The 22,671-nt window shown below is 35.8% G+C and overlaps 1 long non-coding RNA gene across 1 annotated transcript; it reads right to left on the bottom strand.

The window, feature by feature from the left end:
• Positions 1-7,481: 7,481 nt before the first annotated feature.
• On the bottom strand, positions 7,482-20,069 carry LOC140850087 (uncharacterized). The gene is made up of 3 exons (XR_012132832.1): positions 18,419-20,069; positions 14,408-14,587; positions 7,482-11,979 (listed from the first exon to the last, which is right to left on the bottom strand). It is a non-coding gene; the product is annotated as an uncharacterized lncRNA (long non-coding RNA).
• Between the last annotated feature and the right edge of the window lie 2,602 nt (positions 20,070-22,671).

The raw sequence follows: 22,671 nt of genomic DNA, 5'->3' as shown, positions 1-22,671 counted from the left end.
AAACCCCTTTACAGTCACTGTCCATCAGCATAGCAAAATGTTGTAGATTCACTACTTGTCTCCTCTGTGTTGTACAGCCCTCCCCTTTCTCCCACCCCACTATGCATGCTAATCTTAATACCCCCCTTCTTCTTCCGCCCCTTATCCCTCCCTACCCACCAATCCTCCCCAGTCCCTTTCCCTTTGGTACCTGTTAGTCCATTCTTGGGTTCTGTGATTCCACTGCTGTTTTGTTCCTTCAGTTTTTCCTTTGTTCTTATACTCCACAGATGAATGAAATCATTTGATATTTCTCTTTCTCTGCTTGGCTTATTTCACTGAGCATAATACTCTCCAGCTCCATCCATGTTGCTGCAAATGATAGGATTTGCCCTCTTCTTATGGCTGAGTAGTATTCCATTGTGTATATGTACCACATCTTCTTTATCCATTCATCTACAGATGGACATTTAGGTTGCTTCCAATTCTTGGCTATTGTAAATAGTGCTGCGATAAACATAGGGGTGCATCTGTCTTTCTCAAACTTGATTGCTGCGTTCTTAGGGTAAATTCCTAGGAGTGGAATTCCTGGGTCAAATGGTAAGTCTGTTTTGAGCATTTTGATGAACCTCCATACTGCTTTCCACAATGGTTGAACTAATTTACATTCCCACCAGCAGTGTAGAGGGTTTCTCTTTCTCAACAGCCTTGCCAACATTTGTTGTTGTTTGTCTTTTGGATGGCAGCCATCCTTACTGGTGTGAGGTGATATCTCATTGTGGTTTTAATTTGCATTTCTCTGATAATTAGTGATGTGGAGCATCTTTTCATGTGTCTGTTGGCCATCTGTATTTCATTTTTGGAGAACTGTTCAGTTCCTCTGCCCATTTTTTAATTGGATTATTTGTTTTTTGTTTGTTGAGGTGTGTGAGCTCTTTATATATTTTGGACATCAAGCCTTTATCAGATCTGTCATTTACAAATATATTCTCCCATACTGTGGGGTTCCTTTTTGTTCTATTGATGGTGTCTTTTGCTGTACAGAAGATTTTCAGCTTAATATAGTCCCACTTGTTCATTTTTGCTGTTGTTTTCCTTGCCCAGGGAGATATGTTCAAGAAGAGGTCACTCATGTTTATGTCTAAGAAGTTTTTGTCTATGTTTTTATCCATGAGTTTAATGGTTTCATGACTTACATTCAGGTCTTTGATCCATTTTGAATTTACTTTTGTATATGGGGTTAGACAATGGTCCAGTTTCATTCTCCTACATGTAGCTGTCCAGTTTTGCCAGCACCATCTGTTGAAGAGACTGCCATTTGGCCATTGTATGTCCATGGCCCCTTTATCGAATATTAGTTGGCCATATATGTTTGGGTTAATAATTCTTTGTATTTCTGTGGGACCTGTTGTGATTTTTTCCTTTCTCCTTTCTGATTCTGTTGATGTGTGTTGATTCTCATTTTCTCTTAATAAGTTGGGCTAGAGGCTTATCTATTTTGTTTATTTTCTCGAAGAACCAGCTCTTGGTTTCGTTGATTTTTGCTATTGTTTTATTCTTCTCAATTTTGTTTATTTCTTCTCTGATCTTTATTATGTCCCTCCTTCTGCTGACTTTAGGCCTCATTTGTTCTTCTTTTTCCAATTTCAATAATTGTGATGTTAGACTATTCATTTGGGATTGTTCTTCCTTCTTCAAGTGTGCCTGGATCGCTATATACTTCCTCTTAAGACTGCTTTTGCTGTGTCCCACAGAAGTTGGGGCTTTGTGTTGCTGTTGTCATTTGTTTCTATATATTCCTTGATCTCTATTTTAATTTGTTTGTTAATCCATTGATTATTTAGGAGCATGTTGTTAAGCCTCCATGTGTTTGTGAGCCTTTTTGTTTTCTTTGTAGAATTTATTTCTACTTTTATACCTTTGTGGTCTGAAAAATTGGTTGGTAGAATTTCAATATTTTGGATTTTGCTGAGGCTCTTTTTGTGGGCTAGTATGTGGTCTATTCTGGAGAATGTTCCATGTGCACTTGAGAAGAATGTATATCCTGTTGCTTTTGGATGTAGAGTTCTATAGATGTCTAGTAGGTCTATTTGCTCTACTGTGTTGTTCAGTGCTTCCGTGTCCTTACTTATTTTCTGCCCAGTGGATTTATCCTTTGGGGTGAGTGGTGTGTTGAAGTCTCCCAAAATGAATGCATTGCAGTCTATTTCCCCCTTTAGTTCTGTTAGTATTTGTTTCACATATGCTGGTGCTCCTGTGTTGGGTGCATATATATTTAGTATGGTTATATCCTCTTGTTGGACTGAGCCCTTTATCATTATGTAGTGTCCTTCTTTATCTCTTGTTACTTTCTTTGTTTTGAAGTCTATTTTGTCTGATATTAGTACTGCAACCCCTGCTTTCTTCTCTCTCTTGTTTGCCTGAAATATGTTTTTCCATCCCTTGACTTTTAGTCTGTACATGTCTTTTGGTTTGAGGTGAGTTTCTTGTAAGCAGCATATGGAGGGGTCTTGCTTTTTTATCCATTCTATTACTCTGTGTCTTTTGATTGGTGCATTCAGTCCATTTACATTTAGGGTGACTATTGAGAGATATGTACTTATTGCCATTGCAGGCTTTAAATTCGTGGTTACCAAAGGTTCAAGGTTAGCCTCTTTAGTATCTCACTGCCTATCTTAGCTCACTTACTGAGCTGTTATATACACTGTCTGTAGATTCTTTTCTTCTCTCCCTTCTTATTCCTCCTCCTCCATTCTTCATATGTTGGGTGTTTTGTTCTGTGCTCTTTCTAGGAGTGTTCCCATCTAGAGCAGTTTCTGTAAGATGCCCTGTAGAGGTGTTTTGTGGGAAGCAAATTCCCTCAGCTTTTGCTTGTCTGGGAATTGTTTAATCCTGCCATCATATTTAAATGATAGTTGTGCTGGATACAGTATCCTTGGTTCAAGGCCCTTCTGTTTCATTGCATTAAATATATCATGTCATTCTCTTCTGGCCTGTAGGGTTTCTGTCGAGAAGTCTGATATTAGCCTGATGGGTTTTCCTTTATAGGTGACCTTTTTCTCTCTAGCTGCCTTTAAAACTCTTTCCTTGTCCTTGATCTTTGCCATTTTTATTATTATGTGTCTTGGTGTTGTCCTCCTTGGATCCTTTCTGTTTTGGGGTTCTGTGTATTTCCGTGGTCTGTTCGATTATTTCATCCCCTAGTTTGGGGAAGTTTTCAGCAATTATTTCTTCCAAGATACTTTTTGTTCCTTTTCCTTTCTGTTCTTCTGGTACCCCTATAGTATGGATATTGTTCCTTTTGGATTGGTCACACAGTTCTCTTAATATTGTTTCATTCCTGGACATCCTTTTATCTCTGTCTATGTCAGCTTCTATGCGTTCCTGTTCTCTGGTTTCTATTCCATCAATGACCTCTTGCATCTTATCCATTCTGCTTATAAATCCTTCCAGAGTTTGTTTCATTTCTGTGATCTCCTTTCTGGCATCTCTGATCTCCCTCTGGACTTCATCCCATTTCTCTTGCATATTTCTCTGCATCTCTGTCAGCATGTTCATGATTTTTATTTTGAATTCTTTGTCAGGAAGACTGGTTAGGTCTGTCTCCCTCTCTGGTGTCTCTGTGATCTTGGTTGCCTGTAATTTTGTCTTTTCATGTTGATAGGAATAGTTTGCAGAGCTGGGACTAGTGATGGCTGGAAGAACTTCCCTTCTTGTTGGTTTGTAGCCTTCTCTCCTGGGAGAATAGCGACCTCTAGTGGCTTGTGCTGGGTCGCTGTGCACAGCCAGGGCTTCTGCTTCCTGCCCGGCTGCTATGGAGTTTATCTCCGCTGTTGCTGTGGGTGTGGCCTGACTTGGGCTGCTGCTCCAAAGTGGTGGAGTTGCGTTGGAGGGGGAGCGGCCGGGAGGCTATTTATCTCCATGAGGGGCCTCCGTGCTCCCTGCAGCCCAGGGATTAGAGTGCCCAGAGATCCCCGGATTCCCTACCTCTGGACTAAGTGTCCCGCCCTGCCCCTTTAAAACTTCCAAAAAGCACCCACCAAAACAAAACAATGACCACAAAAAAAAGAAAAAAAACGGCTGCTTGTTTTTCTTTATTCTCTGGTTCCAGCCTCGGGCACCTGCTCACCAGACTTGCTGCCCTGTTTCCCTAGTACTGGGGTCCCTATCCCTTTAAGACTTCCAAAAAGCGCTCGCCAAAACAAAACAACAACAACAACAACAAAAAATGGCCGCTTGCTTTTCTTTTGTTCTCCAGCGCTGGCTTCCTATACCTGCTTGCCAGTCTTGCTGCCCTGTTTCCCTAGTATTGGGGTCCCTGTCCCTTTAAGACTTTCAAAAAGCACTTGCCACCACAAAACAACAACAACAACAAAAAAAGATGGCAACTCGCTTTTGTTTTGTCCTCCGGCGCCGGCCTCCAGTACCTGCTCACCGTTCTTGCTGCCCTGTTTCTCTAGTATCCAGGGCCCCGCGCAATCACTGTGTCTGCACTCTGGTCTGGATGGCTGAGGCTGGGTGTTCAGCAGTCCTGGGCTCCATCTCCCTCCCGCTCAGACCTCTCTCCTCCTGCCGGGAGCTGGGGGGAGGGGCACTTGGGTCCCGCCGGGCTGGGGCTTGTATCTTACCCCCTTTGCGAGGTGCTGGGTTCTTGCAGGTGTTGATGTGGTCTGGATGTTGTCCTGTGTCATCTGGTCTTTATTCTAGGAAGAGTTGTCTTTGTTATATTTTCATAGATATATGTGGTTTTGGGAGGAGATTTCCGCTGTTCTCCTCACACCGCCATCCTGGCTCCGCCCCCAGAAGTTATTTCTTGAGTAAGTTTCCAAATTGGAATTTTTTGTTTTCTGGTTTACCATATATAGGGGATACTAACAGTATTGTGGACAAAATGGGTTGTCCTCAAAATTGGCCCAATCTGCTAGCAGCTATCATGGATCAGAATGGAAGAAATCAAATATCCAATTCTAATGAGTTAACTATTTACATAAAATGATTGTTTCTCTACTATCCACTAAATTCTGAATATTTTATCTACTGCACTTAAACTGCCATGTTTTTCTTAAAATAAGAATAAAAATGTGATCTACAGGGGGCTGTAATTACTTCAAAGCATTAGAAAATATTGTTTTAAGTATTTTCTAAACATCTAAGATATTTAACCATATTATGTAGTAAGTGTAGCCAAGTTTGATGAATTTTAAAAAATATAAATAAATATTTTCTATTGTCTCGGTCTGAATAATAAGATAACCACAACCAAATAATGTGGAGAAGAAATAAGCCTATGAATACAGGACTGAATGATAAATTCTCTGTAATAAAACTTGATAGAAAGAGAAAAATTTCAGTAAAATATTAATTCATTATCAAACTGTTCTGTTTCCTTGCAAAGATGAGCTAATGATGGTAGTATCATTCCTGGTACCAAAATGGTCTTTACATCAATATGTACCACCTGTTTCTCTTCTTCCTAAGAACTTTACTGTCTCCATCTAGCCCAACCACAACAGTAGCTTAGTAAGGTAATTCCAATGGTCATTTAATGTGGATCATAATCCTGAATGATTTTGGCTTCAATTAGGAAAGTCCAATGATGTCATCCTTTCTTGAGGATTTATTAACAGTAACCCAGAAAGCAGCCACCCCACAACTCAAATTCCACAAATATTTCCTGAGTGACCTACATAACTCTTCCCCAGATGCTGAAACAAGAACAGGAGCAATACATTCTATCACAAAAATGAGTAATACATTCTAGCTTCCCTTAGATTGTCTTGTAAAGGAAACAGGCATGTAAATAAAAAATAATAATAAGAGTGTGACCTATAATAATAGAATTGTGTACAATGAATTTTACGGAGTGGAGATTGTGTTTAACCAATCAGAGAGTCATGAAAGCTTCAAAGAGAAACTTAAATATGTTTTTAATTGATGAATAAGAGTTTTATAGCCAACAGTCTGAGAACTAGACATTCCAGGGAATAAACACCATAGAAAAGGCATAGAAGAAGTATTCAAAGAATTACTAGTGTTTTGATATTTCTAGAGCAGAAGGCCAGAAACAAAGTCGATACTCAAGATTCAAATTTTTGACACACTGTAAAAACATTAGATATTAGGAATTTAGTCACTGACAGTATTTTAACTCAAGGGGGGAAAGAGGATTGTGGTCATATAATCCTTTCTGGTAGCAGTGTGGATGGTATACATCTTAGGGAAATGAGACTGAACGCAGATAAGTCAGAGTCTGCTGCAATGGGAAGGTGACAGATGACAAGTGCTTAAACTAAAGCAGTGAAAAGTGGAGATGCAGAGAAAAAAGAAAATCTGAAATCAATCTAAGAATTTATACTGACAGGACTAGGTGATTAATTGGCTCCTGGGGTGGATTATAAGAAAAGAGAAATTATAGAAGGTCTCTTGAGGACTTTGTATACTGCATGAGTAAGGAATTAGTAACAGATACCAGAAATAAGTAGCAATTTATTTCTCATTTTGAAGGACCAAATGTGAAGGTAAGGATCCTGGGCCCGATAATAGCAAAGGAGTGGTAACAGAGACCCAGGGTCCTTCAATCTGCTGCTCCAGCAACTGGTTTCTTCATTAGAATTTCCATTGTCCAAAATGGGTGCTAGATCTCACCTATGATTTCCATATGCCAGTCAGGAAGCGAGAAGTAAAAGGGTCAAAATAAACATAGCCTGTTCTCTCCCTTTTAAAAGGCCCACAGAATTCCCATCTAAGGACGTCCACATGTATCTCATTGGCCAGAACTTAGTCACACGTTCATACCTCATGGCAAGGCTGGCTGGGAAGTGTATTCTATCTGAACACTTTGCCACTCTGAATATATTCAGTGTTTCATTATTAAACAAGAGGAGAAATAGATGTTAGATGGGTGATCACTTTTTTTACAAGTATCTTATAACAAACAAGAAAATGTATACTGTTAGAGTTGAGATAGAGATAGAGAAGGGGCAAGAGGGGTTAAAGTGTTTGCTTTTGGATCTGTTCAACCTGGTACATTGTTGGCCTTATGGAATCTATATTGGTCAGGTGTACAAATGCCCAATGGACAATTTGACTCTTAGTTTCAAAGGAAAAGTAGAGCTAGCTCTTTTGACTTGAGAGGCATCTGATGTTATGAAAATACTGACAGTAAGCAAGATGAAGACAGGCAAAAGTGTGATAATGGATTCAAGCATAATAACCATATTCAAGTACATTTCTACACCTCCCCAGAAGGGTGGCTTTTATTGGATCTGAAGTGTCATGAAGAATATATAACATATTCTCAAACACAAACCAGGCTGAGGTCAGTAATGTTATAATTTGTGTTATTCCTCTAGATTAATGAGAAATAGATACTCTTGCTACCTCTTTTTATTTGAATAAATATTTTTTAAAGCATCTACTACCAAGCTGTAAGCACTGGACTGAAGAAAAGTCTGAGGGAAAGTAAAAAAAGGATCTATGTTATACTATTAATATGACTCAACTCATGCCCTTTTATTAATCAGCATGGAAATGGAAATAGGTAGCCTATTCTCTTGACGTTCACATTCTCGTCAGAAACTTTTCCAAATCTTCGGCATTTTACTAAAACAGAGTTACATCTCTGGCATATGGGGAGATACCTATGATTTTGTGAATATCCCATTATTTCAAAGAGTCAAAGCACTCTTTTTCCCAAGTTGCATATTGGAGATAGATGAATATACACTGTATATTTGTATTTATATCTTGTGAAAGACCAGGCCTATAATTTTAGAGATGATTTCCCAGTGGAGACTATGAGACATGAGGATACAAACAGGTTTGGTTGAATGTGTTCCCTATGGGATATTAGGCTTTGTATTACTTGAAAATTTTACAACAAAAATGCTTTTATGTATTCTATGTTGTTTTTTTTTTGATAAACTATAACACAGACCAAATACAGTTTTGTTCTCTTCATAATGTCCTAATTTTCAAGTACATTTCTTGCACTTGGCTTATATTCTATAAACAAGACTGGTGTAATGAGTCTCAGACATAAAATTTGTCTAGGCTGGTTCCTAGAGTAAAATCATTTAGTCTGTAAAAAAGGTTTGTATTTATCTTCAGGCTGAATTACTGAAGATTCCAAATTCCATCCTATTGACTTACCAAGTTTTGGAACTTCAAGGAATTTTAATTTAAAATTTGTTTTGTATCTCTGGAAATGAATTCTCTCTGCTAGGACTGACATTCAAAAGAGCTGAGTTATTGACATTAGAACTAGTGCTAATTTTCAGACATCATTTAACAAGTTTCTGGGAATGAGTTAATGAAAGGATGTATGTGTATGTGTTTGTGCCATGTAAATACCATGACTTGGGAATTCAAAACATAATGATATTTTTCCAGTTATACATGATAAATGCATTCCTTTGCTTATTTTCTAATAGGTTTGCTGTTGACTTTAGTAATACTGAACAATTTGGCTATCCTTTAAAACATCAATGTAATCATCTCATACTGGTAACTGGGTTTCAACAATCTTTTTATTAATATAATCTCTTTGGTAACATCATACTCTAAGCTTAAATGATGCAGTATTTAAGGAATTAAATAGAATCCCTCAGTAAAATCCCTGATATAATTTGTAGCAGTAGTATGCTTTAATCACTATATAATTTCCCTCCTAAATAAATTCTTTCTAATCCTCAGAACCACATTTCTAAATCCTTAGGACTATGCCTTTTAGAAAGGGATACTTTATTCCTTATTAAGTAGCTTTTCAGGAGCTTTTGCCCAAACAAATGACCAAGCTAGATAAAATAGAAAAGGTTAAGAGAAAATATTTTATTGTACTCATCAGCTATGAGCCGGTTGTTTATCTTTTACATAACTTTGGTTGAAAAGCTTTTCATGTTCACAGATACAGAGTTATTTTCATGTAATTTTGCAAAAATAAGCCTAAATGATAATAAAATAAGTCTTAAAGTCCAGTGCTACTTTACATCTTAATTGAATACAGTGCTTAATCTAATTTTGTTGATTAATTCCATGCTACCTTTGGTTTTTAAACCTTGTGATTCAAATGATCAATCAGATATTTCATTGCTTTATTGTAGTAAGAAAAGTGAAGCATTAAACAATGAACTTCTATTAACTAATTAAGAACTTCTTAGTGTCACTACGCTGTAGTTTAATGTAGTCACTCTCATGGTGTAAAACTCTGGGGTGGATGAAGAAGATACAAGAAAGGCATATGTAAACTTTCATTCTACCTATAAAGCCTGTATATCTTTTTAAAAAATTAATTTTGCATGAATTTATTTCTTTCACATTTGTCCCTTTGACCTAAAATTAAAGCTAAAAAACATTTCAGTAAAAGTCCTTGGTCACTGAGTTTGAGCCCATGGTCATATACGTCTGCAAATGAAATAATAGTATATACTTTATACACACAGTGCCAGCGTAATTATATACATAAGATTAAAGGGAAAATGTCTATTCATCTTCTGCTGAGTTTTATCTTAATGACTGTTCCTTTGGTTTACTAGGATGGAATATTAATGAGATTTGTTGACCTTCTTCTGCATTATTTTTGCTTTTATTAAGATCCATCATCCTTCAGGTAGTTTTACCATAGTTTCCATATCTCAAGCATGTTCTGACATTATTGGAAATGTAACAGCTATACATTTGATATTGCATGTCAGAGTCCTGCCCTGCCATACCAAAAAGACTCAAGAAATTGGCTGATCACATATAATAACATATAATACTGTAGTTGAGGGAAAAATCCATATGCATAAACACAAGTTTTTTTTAAATGATAAATTCTGGAAGGGGATTTGCTGAAAAGGAAAGCAACCCAAGAAGACCTGTCAGCTGAGGAGAGCACTGGGATTTCATTGCTGTATTTTTTTTAATGCTGGATCTGCTGCTATAATTGGAAGTGAGAACTACTGGGGTTCAGAATTTTCCTCTTGACAGATGCCTTTCTGACCTTCATGTTCATTCTACCTGACTTACACAATTCTGCTTCTGTTCCTGGAATCCTCACAAACAGCTTTCAAACAATCTATCTTTCATTCATCCTCAAATACGATGCTTTAAAATATTTTGAGGAAGAAATAGCATCACGTTTCGTTTTCATTTTCATTAGTATATGAAGTATCGTTTTTGAAGTCATTTCAGGTAAATGGTTATGGGTTTTTTTCTTACCTATTTTAAGAGACTCCCAGTTCTTTTAAATCAGTTACCTCAAGTTATTGTGAGGAAGAGACTTCTTCCTTACAAGATCATCACAAGATAAAACAATCTGATCCTGTTAGAGTCATAAGAGGGAACTACATAGTGAGTAAATAAAAAATTACGTGTCAGGCACAGGGAGTAAACATGTTAAGCCTTTTACACATGAAACCATAGACATGAGAAGATGAAATCAATTTCTTTTGTGAATTGAGTCTTGTAATAATCGGGTAATCAAACAGTTGTCATATTATTAAATGTATACCTGAAAGAAAACAGTGCCTTGAAAGAATATTGTGCATTGGGTATACTGCGAGACATTTTCCAAGAGTCAGCGAAAAAGCCAATCTGAGGCTTTATCATACTAAAACATCTCCAGCTTTCCTCCCAGGGTTGAGAAAGGAAAAAATCAAGTCATCATAAAACAAATATTTGAAATTGGAGTTGATGAAACGTTATGAATTTTTAGAGGTCTGTGGCGTGTTTTTCAAGTTTCAAGATTTTAATTCCATTTAGCAACCTCCATCTAAATCCTCAATGACTGATGATACAAATATGAAATAAAAGAATAACATATTTGAAAATGTAGAAGACTATTAATGAAAACTTTGAAAGCTTGAAATGATAAAGACAAAATATTAATTGTAAGGATGCTTAATATTAAACTATGATTAGAAGAAGCTAGCAAATTGTAAATGTAAATACAAAATTTAGGATTGATTTAATCTACCATTATGTTTTAAAGATGAAAAGTAGCTGTGAATAGCCCTACATTATACAATGGCTTTCCTTTATTGGACACTAGTGAACATTTTCAAAAGTTTCTGCTACCTCAGTTATGCCTCAGATGGTAGCAGGAGTGAAGTTACAAATGTTCTATTTACGACTCTCCACAGGAACTCATCCCCTGGGATCTGTATGATTGATATAATCCTGGATCATCTCAAATACAATGCTTTACAAGTAGGCTAAAGATGGAGATGACAGAAGGACAAGATAACAGGAGAAAGTTGTTTTCCTTCGGACCCTTTAGTTAATGGAATTTGGTTGGACTGTAGTGTGATTGGAAGAGGCAACATCGAAATGATGCTGGAGAGTATTTTGTAATATCAAGGTTTTAAAAATCTTATCTTTCCCTCATGGAATGGGAACTACCATTTGATTAATGAAAACTCTTAAGAGTCTTCAAACATACTTGTCTTTGGCCCATAATATCTTGGTACGTGGGAGATGATCCCCTGAGACAGGAGAAGGCACCAAAAGAGAGAGGGAAACTGTGAGCAGTTAGTTATAAAGGATGTGTGCAGACAATCTTGACCCCAGCTAACATTGTGAGGGTTGCCCCAGTCCTGGAAGAGCAATGCCCATCTCTACAGGGACATCACCTGTCTAGCCAGGCATGCCAGTCAGAGAAGGTGTGGTTTTTCCATTTGCCATAACAAATCTTTTCCTACTTCTTACCTGCCCCAGTTAAAGAGGTAATCCCTCTCTACAGCTCACACTCAATACAAACCACCAAACAAAACTAGAGAAAGGATAAACTTCCCTGTTCTGACAAGAACTATACTTTAACAGAAACCCATATATTATCCAACAGGTATTTACATGACAAAAACAGAATTGCAGACTTTTTTTGGTGAATTAAGAAAGGAATGGGAACAAGGCTGAATCTATCATTTTAAACTGACCTGACTGAACTGGTTGTTCAACAATCGGTAGCCTCTGGAGACTGAAGTTGAGTGTATATGGTGTGACATCTGGTAATCAGGTGGTCTGTTAAAATGAAAGTTAGTTTAGACAATATATTCCAAGTGAACCACAGTATTAATAGGAAGATACAATAACAGTCACATAACATGTTCTTGCAAACTTGAGGACGAATGTATTCTTTGTCTTCAGGCACACTGATGGATCTTGCCTGAGAAACTGGCTCAAAGATGAATGCAAACACATCTGACAGCAAGGCCAGCCTCGTTTGTAGTTGAATTTAACCACACAGTTCTCTTTGTGACACAGATCCTGGGCCATTTAGAGTTCTATATATCACATGTTACTACAAAGGTGTTCAGCATCTGGGCATACTGGTATTTACACATTGTTCATGCCAGACATGTGTGCCATTCTGGTGAACCATATATCTTGTAAGCCAGAAAAATTCACCAAACTAATTGCCAATAATCTTTACATTGCAGTTCCCTCTGGTGAACATATAAGTACTGTCATATGAAACGCCTTACTAATGAAACCATGTGCTTAGTTGCTTCAAACACTAATTATCACTGCCTGGGATGTGAACTATGATATTCTACATGGAGCACATGTATTCCACTTTTTTGCCAAAGCACTTGAAAATAAATTACTAATATAATACTTATGCAGAGATTACATAATACAAAAGCAGAAACTTATTCAGTGGAATCAAATGAAATAAAACAGAAAAGAAGGGAGAAGAAGAGTAATATACAATCCGTAGGATCAGGGAGATTCAAGGGTAAATCTGAGATCAGGAAATAGTGCCTCAGTCGAAAAACAAAATTATCAAATTTAAATGTGCAATGGCAACTTTGGAGAATTGATAAGACACTATAGAAAATTAAGCTAATGAATTAAAAAAAGCAATTACAGGAATGCTTTTATAACATAGTAGGAAAAGGGAAAGAGATAATAAATAAAAGGAAAAAAAGAGAGAAAAAATCCGATAATATGAAATCCAGAACAGGAGAACAGAGTAGTTTCTAATATTTAGGGAATCCAAAATTGCCAACTGAATATTTATTCAAGAAGTTTAATTTTAAATGCAAAATTCGAATAATGATTATCACTCTAGATCCATATTGTCCAATATGGGAGCCACCTGTCATAACTGGCTATTGAATACTTGAAATATGTCTGGTTCAAATTGAGAGGTGTTGTAAATAGAGCAGTCATCCTGATTTTGAAGGCTGAGTATGAAAACAAGAATATGAAAAATATAATTAAGTTACATTTATTGCATGTTGAAATGATTGATATGTTAAATTACTAAAATTTATTCATCTGTTTCTTTTTCAATGTATCTTTTAGAAAATATTGTTATTGGACAGTACTACTCTAGATAATACTAACTTTCACTGGAAACAGCTTTGTTACCTTACTTAGAATTATTTTCAAAACCTTGGGGCACATTCCTGGTAAAACTTTAGAAGCAAATCTCACTTGAATGTGGACTGGATCTTGGAAGATTGTCAAAAGTCATTTTGAACTAAGCATGTTAAGTGAGGTGGTGATAAAATTGGGTAACACATGAAGGATCAAAAGCAAGGTTTGACAACTAAATATTGCATCTGCTAATTTTGGGTGACTCATAAACTGGATTGTAGCACATCTCTTGAAACTTTAATTTCCTTTTCTAGAAAACGAGATGTTTCTACTAGCCTATTTTGAAGACTCCTTCACATCTCTTAGTAATTTTGGAAATAATTTTACATTACACTTAATGGCATAAGATTGTGGAATTGGTTTTGGAATCCACTGAAATACCTAAAAAAATATTTTAGCTGTGTTTAAATCCATTGGTGGCACTGTTCTCCACTGAGAATAGAGACTTTACCCACCATAATAAAAGCCCACTAAGCAAGCATTTCCTATTCTTTCTTTGCTCTGTGTGTTTGACTTCATTGGGCCCTCTCTTTGTAAGTGAAATAAATGGGTGGGTAAACTTTTCCTTCTACTCAAACACTGTACTTATTCATCCCTATAATGACCCTCAAGATTTCACAAAATAGGTCTCACACTTCCCCTTTTATTTTTTCAACTACTTTGATTAATAAAAGATATTTGCATTTGGTTTATTTACCCTATATAATTATGCTCCTATTTGCTTTAGATTTTGATAATTGTTTCTTTGATGACTTAGCTATAAACATTTAAATAATAACTGAAAATAATAAAATTACTTTAACTGGTATTTAGAGAAAAGTCTTTCAAAGCTAAGATTTATAGAGGTAGATAAAGAATGGATTTACACAGGTAATAAATCCTTTGGTCTTTTCCCATCTGGTTCTGGCAGAGTTTGCAATAGGAAAATAAATAAAATTCTTTCACTGCAAATGTGTCTGTTACGTCTCTGAGGAGGAATGTGCTTTTTTTAATGAAATATTGAATGTGCATATGCTGTTCTTGTCAAATAACCTAAAGGTAAAAATACATATCGGGTAATTACCTTAAGTACTTCGAAGTTTTCCCCTCCTTCTAATGAAGTTTACTACATTCACATTTTTTTCAAGGTCTTTAGGGAAAAGGCTGTGTTCTTCAGATACACTGTATGTGGCTTATGCGTATTTGGCTGGAGCAAGGTATTTTTCATATGGCCTCCAATGGATAATATGAAGTCAGTCCCACACTGAATGAAAATGGCATTTGTTAATTAATTAATTCATGTAATAAACAGTAAATAAGTATTAATTCTGGATTCTGGATACAGTAATAGGCATTGTACCTGTGGCCTGGGGTTCTCTAATTTGAAGATCAATATCAGTTCTATCTCTGTGTGATGATTAAGCAAGTTGGGAAAACAATTCTTAAGATACAGTAGGCAGTCACAGAATATTTGTTGAATGACTGAACCATTGAACTAATTATAATAATAAAGATAGCTAATGTGTATTAAATGCCTGTTATGATATGATGTAATTTAATATCATAACTCTGTAAATTACATATTACCCAAATTTGATTGATGAGGAAAGGAGGCTCAGAGAAGTTAGGTAATTGATTTAAGGCCACACAGCTAGTAAATGATGGAGCTGGGATTTGGAAGTCGGTTCAAAGAACCACAAGGATTATCCTATGAAGCCACCTGACATTGTCACCCTAACACCATGGAGTTCTGAACCTGCGGTTATATGTCAAGACACTCCATGTATGGTACAGCTGGCTATAGGTCACCCTATAAGCATGGAGGGTTGAGAATGGAATGTGATCAGCAAAATAGGGCAGGCAGTGAAGAACTGACTCAGAGAACATCCGGTACCCCAGGCAGACCAATGTTAATGATCCAATGTTAATGATCAAAAAATGAAGCCATGATTTTACCATGTAGCTTATACAATTGAACATGCACAGGAAATATACTGTATTACTTTTCTATTATTACTTTTCTTCATGTGCTGCAAAATACCAAAACCTTGGTGGCTTAAACCAACAGAGTATTTATTGTCTTACAGTTACTTAGGTTAGAAGTCCTCAAATCAAAGTGTTGGCAGAGCTGAATTTCTTGTTGGAGGATTAGGGGAGAATTTTTTCTCTGACTCTCCAGTTTCTAGACACTACCTGTATTCCTTGACTTGTGGTCCTTTTCTCCATCTCCAAAGCAAGCAGCTGTGGGCTGAAAACTTCTCACAGTGAATCATTCTCATGGTGTTTCTACTGTCACATATGTTTCCCTGGTATCTTCTGCCTCCTTTCTCTACTCTGAAGGCCCTTTGTGATTACTTTGGGCCCATCAGGATAATTGAGATCCTAACAATAATCACATCTTCAAAGTCCCTTTTAACATATAAGGTAATATATTCACAGGCTCCAGGGATTAGGATGTAGATATCTTTGGGGAATAATTATTTTATTTAATATATTTACTAGGTCAAATATCAGTGTCCTTCACAACCAGTATCCAGTATTCACTATCAGCAGCCAGTATTCAATATAAGTACCAGGATTCACCATCAGTATCCAATATTAACTTTCACTATTCAGTATCCTTCACTATTTGTCTTATGTTTCTTGAATGTGTAACTTCTTGAAGCCTGAAAAACACATTGAGAATCTGAGACTCTGGGAGGAGCATTCCTAGGATCAACACTATTCAGTGATAAAAGAAGACAAGATAAGAGAAGGGGTTGAACTGCAGTGCAATCACAGCAATGATCCTGGGCGATTCCATGGAGCCCCATGGCAAGTTGTCTCACCTTGATGCATTGAGGTTGGGCCTTGGAGACCCTGCATCAACTGACCATTGGCTTCAGGCTGCCTCTCCAACCCTTCCGAGTGCATTTGGCCTTCGATGAAGCAATTTCATCAGAAGGACTCAGCTGAGGGCTCCCAGTGACCAACCCTCCCGGCATCTGGGGAACGAGTGTCTTCATCTGAAAAGATGCTCCAGAGCCTTGTAACACAAACTAAGTCAATTCAGGAACGATATTTTGTACCATGCTCTTTGCCACTATTTTTCATTGTAGGAAAATCCAGGGGAAATGCTTTGAGTTAAATATATTCATCAAAGAGCAATAAGACCCAGTATCCATAAATTAAGTTGAATTAGTTTTTTGTTCTCTCTTTTTATAATCTATTCCTTCAGGTACACCATTTATGACTTTTCCTCTGTACTTTTTTTTTTTCTAGCTGCAAATTGACACTTGAAATAAAATGATGCTTCTTACCATTGCCAATATGTTTAATGAGATAAAGTATTTAAAGACAGACACTTTACCAAAACAACAAGAACAACAAAATCATTTTCAATGCTGCAAGTACTCACCTGTATTTAAATTATGAAAATGTGTTATCTTCCCTTCAGGCTGGTTATTTGGAAAATAAAGGTAAAAATATTCTAAAGTCTATATTACCATGGATTCTTTATTTCATTCCACTGATATATCCCTTTTTTTAAAGAAGTAGATTTTCTATTATACATAATTTTCTATCATACAATTAACAGAGGGAAAATTATCTCACCCTTCTTTGCCTCGCTATATCTGTGTGAAGAGGTCCAGGAAAGAGCAGGAATAAAATAGGAATAAGGAGTATCAGGAAAAAAAGTGTCTGTTGTGACTCATACCGAAAAAAAGGAAAAATTATACTTAATATTTTATCATTTGAGAATTTGAGAAAAATTAGTTTTAAGGCCTAGTTTCTCAGAAGCAAAGCTGTATCTGCAATTCTGGAGCCCCTGGGGCAATTTTAGGACATTCTGCTATCTTCTGTGCAAAGGAGGTAATCATGTAGAAAATACACTAAGTAAACTGTTAAGTCAGAGAAAAACAAAGACTTCTCATGCTTAAATTTCACAGAGAAGTTAAACATCCTTGACATCCTGGGGAATCAATGATTCACTGATGAAAAATCTGTTTTGATGTGGGTACTGAGAAGATATGAATCATTTTTTATTCTTTTTTTTTTTTCAAAGAAAAGGAAAACAAGATATTCATTTACCATCACTCTCTTATAACTAAGTATTATGTTAAAAATCATAGTAACTTGACTGCATAGCATAAAAACATGCATTAGTTTCTTGGAGCTGTAGTAATGAAGTATTTCAGGATTAGATGGCTTAAAACCACAGAAATTTATTGACTCATGGTTCTGAAAAGCTGAAAGTCCAAAATCAAGGTGTCTGTAGGGTCATTTCCACCTGAGAGCTCTGAGAGAGACTGTTCCATGCCTCTCCCCCAGCTTCTGGGGATGACCAGGAATCTTTGGCATTCCTTGATTTGTAGACGTATCACTCCAATCTCTGCCTCCATCTTCACATGGCGTTCTCCCTGTGAGTTTCTGTCTCCAAATTTCCCTCTTCTTATAAGGTCACCAGTCATATGGATTAGAGTGCACTCTAATGACCTCATCTTTACCTCATGATATTTGCAAGAATCCTATTTCTATATATGGCCACATTCATAGGTACCAGGAGTTAGGGAAGCAATATATCTTTTGCGGGAATATAAATCAACCCATAATGAAAGGGAAGACTTGGCCAGACAACTTAAAGCATGTAGAGAAGACAAATGATTTCAGATCCACTCAAGATGTTCTGGCTACATCCTTGCTCCTTACATACAGTGTATGCAGATCAGCAGCATGGGTGACATCTGGGAATTTACCAGACATGCAGAACCTCAGACCTTACCTTGGGCCCACTGAATCAGAATCTGATTTTAACAAAATCCCCCAGTTATGCACACATTTAGTTTGAGAGGCATGCTCTGGGGTCCACAATCTAGAACTTTATTAGATACATAAGTTACAGTGCCACAAACACACCATTCATGATTTTCCTCTGTCTTTTCTAGCTGCAATGTGAAATCTAAAATAAAATGATGTCTTGTACCCATACTATTATGTCCAAGTAAATAAAATAATTATAGGTCAACACTTTGCCAAAATGATACAGCAAATATTGCTTGCAACACTCCATAAAAAAAATATGTATAGTGGCTTATGATAGAAGTTTACTTCTTACTTGCATGAAGTTCTAAATAGATGTTCCTGAACTCAGAGCAGTTTTCCTCTAAGTGATGGTTCACAGACCCAGGATTCTTCCATGTTGAGTTGTACAGTCTTCATCGTGTGATTTCCAACTTCATGCTGATCCGCTGTGAGCCAGGGAAGAGGGCAAGAGAAAGGGTGATGGTGAGGGAGATTTTATGGCTTAGAGAGATGCACATCACCTCAGTTTCCATTCCATTGGTTTGAGCTCTGTCTTACAGCATGTCTTCCTGGCAGCAAGACCAGGGGATATAGTCTAGCTAGGTAGACGTAGCATGCTTAGGAAGAAGAGGAAATGGGTCTGTTGTTCTACAATCCAAATCTACCTCAGGTTTTTATGGACAAGGTAGTAGATTATCTCTCATCAGTTTATGAGATCTTGTGCCACAAAGTCTTCATCCTTAATATTTTAATGGTTCACTCTGTAATGGAGGTGTAGGGAATTGCTTGGCTACCTTTAAGGCCAATCAACTACAGACTCTGAACTACTACAGGATCATGTTGTGCGAAGTCATTGAAAGGAGGGAATCAGAGATGAAAATCACTTGTCAAAGCCTAACTTTTCATACATTTATTTTTTAGTTCCACTAACATTTTTGATTACCTACTTTGTGTCAAGCACTGAGAATAAAAGTATAAATAGGACACTGATCTTGAACTCAGAAATTCTCAGTCTAAAATAGTGACTTAACCTTGTTCTCATATTGGGATCCTCAAGGTAGCTTTAAAATTTTATGATGACCAGACTCCACCCTAGAACAATTAAATCAGAATCTCTGGGGAAGAGAGCTCACATAGATATTGTTTCCAAGCTTCTCAAATAAGTCTAAGGTCCAGGCAAGACTAAGCTATTTTCACCTTCTAGTTAATTATCTTACCAGTTTTACTTATGGACCATAAATGTGCCTGAGGAAAACCACAAACTTGCATTTACCCGATTTACTTTAGATCCAGAGCCACAAAACCTCAGGAGCATCCTTAAGTGGCCTGCACTCTTAATCCATTCTTTTAACCAGATTCCTACACTAAAGAACTTTTTCAGGGCTTCTTTCTCACCAACTCCCTCACTCTTTATCTCAGCTGGTAACCTTACTTTCTACTTCACTTAGAAAATATAAGCAATTGGAAGAGAACTTCTACAGATTCATATTCTTAAATTCAACCACTTAGTCTCTGTACCCACACATTATGCTGTATCATATGGAAATTAGTCACAAAAACAAAAACTACTCCAAGTATTTAAAGAAGAAAAGACTTCAATAGAAGGATTTCTCAATTTAACCAACTCAAGAAAAAAATTGTCACCAATTCTCTTGCTTCTCTCAGTTCATCAGTTTTTTTTTATTGAATCTTTGGATGAGCACACCAGTATGGCCAATATGCTGGCTGTTTATGTTGTTCAAATATCCCATATATTTCCTTATTTCTTTGTCCACTCTTCTGTTAACTTAATTGTGAATTTGTCTATTTCTTACATTCCTTCGCATATTTTGAAACTCTATAATAAAATACATACATAATTTGAATTGTTGTGTCTTCATCAAAAATTGGTATTTTATCATTATGAAATGTTTGTCTTCATTACTAATAACTCTTTATCTTGCATTCTATTTTGTAGAAATTAATAGAGCCATATTATTTCTAATTCTCAGAAGGGGGCATTTTCACCCTTATTTTACAAGTGAAGATGGTGAATTAATATTTTCTTTGTCACACATATAGCAATATTTTATATCAGCTACTTCTGATCCCAAAGTTTGTATTACTTCCATTACTTTTGCTTCACTTTACCCTGTAATATCATGAGAACCCAGTTTGATAGTTGGTACTTCTGATAACAACATTTTATAACATCAAAAATTAATTTCTTCTCATTGTCAGAGATTATGCACTCTATTTCATATATAAATATTTTATTTAGATACAATCTACATGAAAATATAATGTTCTATTATGCTATTTCATTGATTCTAAGGTGTACTTTGCCTCCCCCTTCTTAGCATCTCTGAAATCCATTTGTGAAATACAGTTTATGGCATTTTACAATTGCTACCATGGCCTACACAATATATGATGGCTTTGAATTTAGTCAAAGCCATTCATATAATTGCCATTTAAAAATAATTATTGGCATTATCAGCACTACATATATTGAATTTAATTGCATTTTAAATGTCATCAAAAAGATTACACATAGTCATTTGTCACTAAAACAGAAAATTATTGAATATTCAGTAAACTGGTCACAGAAACACAACAGCAGGGTATCAGTTTGTCCCAGTGAAGTAAATATGAATTATAGAAATAATTGCAATTCCATAATTTTTTGCAAAGATCAAGTACTTTATAGGACCTAATACAGCAAGATACCCAAAGCTTGTTGGAAGACAATTTATTGACAATTCTTGGCAGGAAAAAGGAACTGCTACCATTAAAATTTGTAGAATACATGATGTTTGGCTTAAAATAAATTCCATTATGTTAGAAAGTGCTGCATTACCCATTACCATTGTTCTCCATTGAAGAGAAGATGGTATTTGGGGAGAAATCAGAACATTAATGATACTGAGTTAAAATGTGATTCAGAAAAATCCAATTGATTGAGAAGAAATCTTAGAAATACTTGAACAAATTATTTTGCTTATATTTACTCTTCATATACGCATAACAGATATTTTATTAAGAAACCATACCTAAATACATCCAAAACAGTTCTTTTTTAAGAATAATACAAAATGCTAAGAGATAAAGAATTGAATTATAGTTAAAGCATCAGTGTTTTCTCTTTTTTGGTGGTATATAAAATAATAATTTGTCTTACAATTAATCTCTTAGATTTGATAAAATAAAGCATTACCAATTGTTATAACTGAGATCCTAGTTTAAATAATACCCCATTGGTTAATAAAAACAATGTTTCATATAAGCCAAAATATATCGTTATAAAGTACAAACTGGACTAATTATCATAGTAGAGAAATTAAGGTCATAAGGAAGACAGACTAGTAGTTCTTAGGAAGAACTTAGGAAATTTAGAGACTTACTAGCATCTTTAACATGAGATTAAGCTGTTCTCAGATTGAGGGTTAAAAAAAATCTAGAAAATTTTCTCATTTGTCCTTAAAATATTTTCTTTCTAGCTGTCTGCTACAGTCTTTCCCTTTATAAGCCGAGAGTAATATTAGTTGCCTGCGGACATAGGTTTAGCTAACTCATCCGTAATTGTTTCCTATTAAGAATATTGAGTACTAAGAATTGATGCCAAAGGGAAATAAAAGTGTTAGTATGTTCAAAGGGCCATTATTTAACTACAGCTTGCAAATGTGTACAATGTCTCCAGAGGATTTAATGCACTTATGGAGCAAAGTTTTGCATTAATATTTAATTTCCAAAGTTGAAATTAGGGGCTCAGTTCATTACAGATTTATATATATACATATATATTTACATATATTACATGCTTTGGCATAGTTGGAAGACATTTAATTATTAATCAGCATTTTGCTTTTTAAGGTATAATTTGCTGGTAAAAATATGAGTTAGGCAAAATGTTATGTGCTTCTAACATTCAGATTGTCTTTTTAAAATGTTTAGACCCAGACATTTATGCCTTCTCTTTACCTTCCCCAATGTGTCAACTGAAGACTGAAATGTTCCCCTTACCAATAATTTATTGGGGATTCTTAAAGACAGAAAATCCTTTATACCCAGCTGAGAGTTGAAAACTGGACCAACCTGAACTTCCCTCCTGGATATAGCATTTAATTAGTTGTATGATCTTGGATATATTATTTAACTCTCTAAGTATCTCAATGTCTCTGCCTGTAAAATAGAAATAATAACTACCTTGTAGAATGCTGATATACATATATATAACAATTATCTTCTAGACTATATATATATATATGTATATATATGTATCTATGTGTACATATATCTTGATACAGCCCCTAGCTTTCAATAAACAGTAGTTATTTTTAATAGTATTCAAATTATATATACATTTTTATGCCCTAAAGTACACATACATATATTTTCATTTATCAATTTACAAATGAAACCTAAGCTCAATAAAGGTAGAGACTATGTCAATTTTTTCCTTCATATTCAGATCCTCAGCATCTGGCACATGTTATATTCTTGATCAACCTTTTTATAATGAATGCATGAATGAGCATGTAGACCTAATGAAGTAAGTATTTAATGAAGGTTGAACAGGAAACAAGA

This window comes from Manis javanica, chromosome 6, assembly GCF_040802235.1.
Source record: "Manis javanica isolate MJ-LG chromosome 6, MJ_LKY, whole genome shotgun sequence".
NCBI lineage: Eukaryota > Metazoa > Chordata > Mammalia > Pholidota > Manidae > Manis > Manis javanica.
This window is presented reverse-complemented; position numbering and strand designations above follow the sequence as displayed.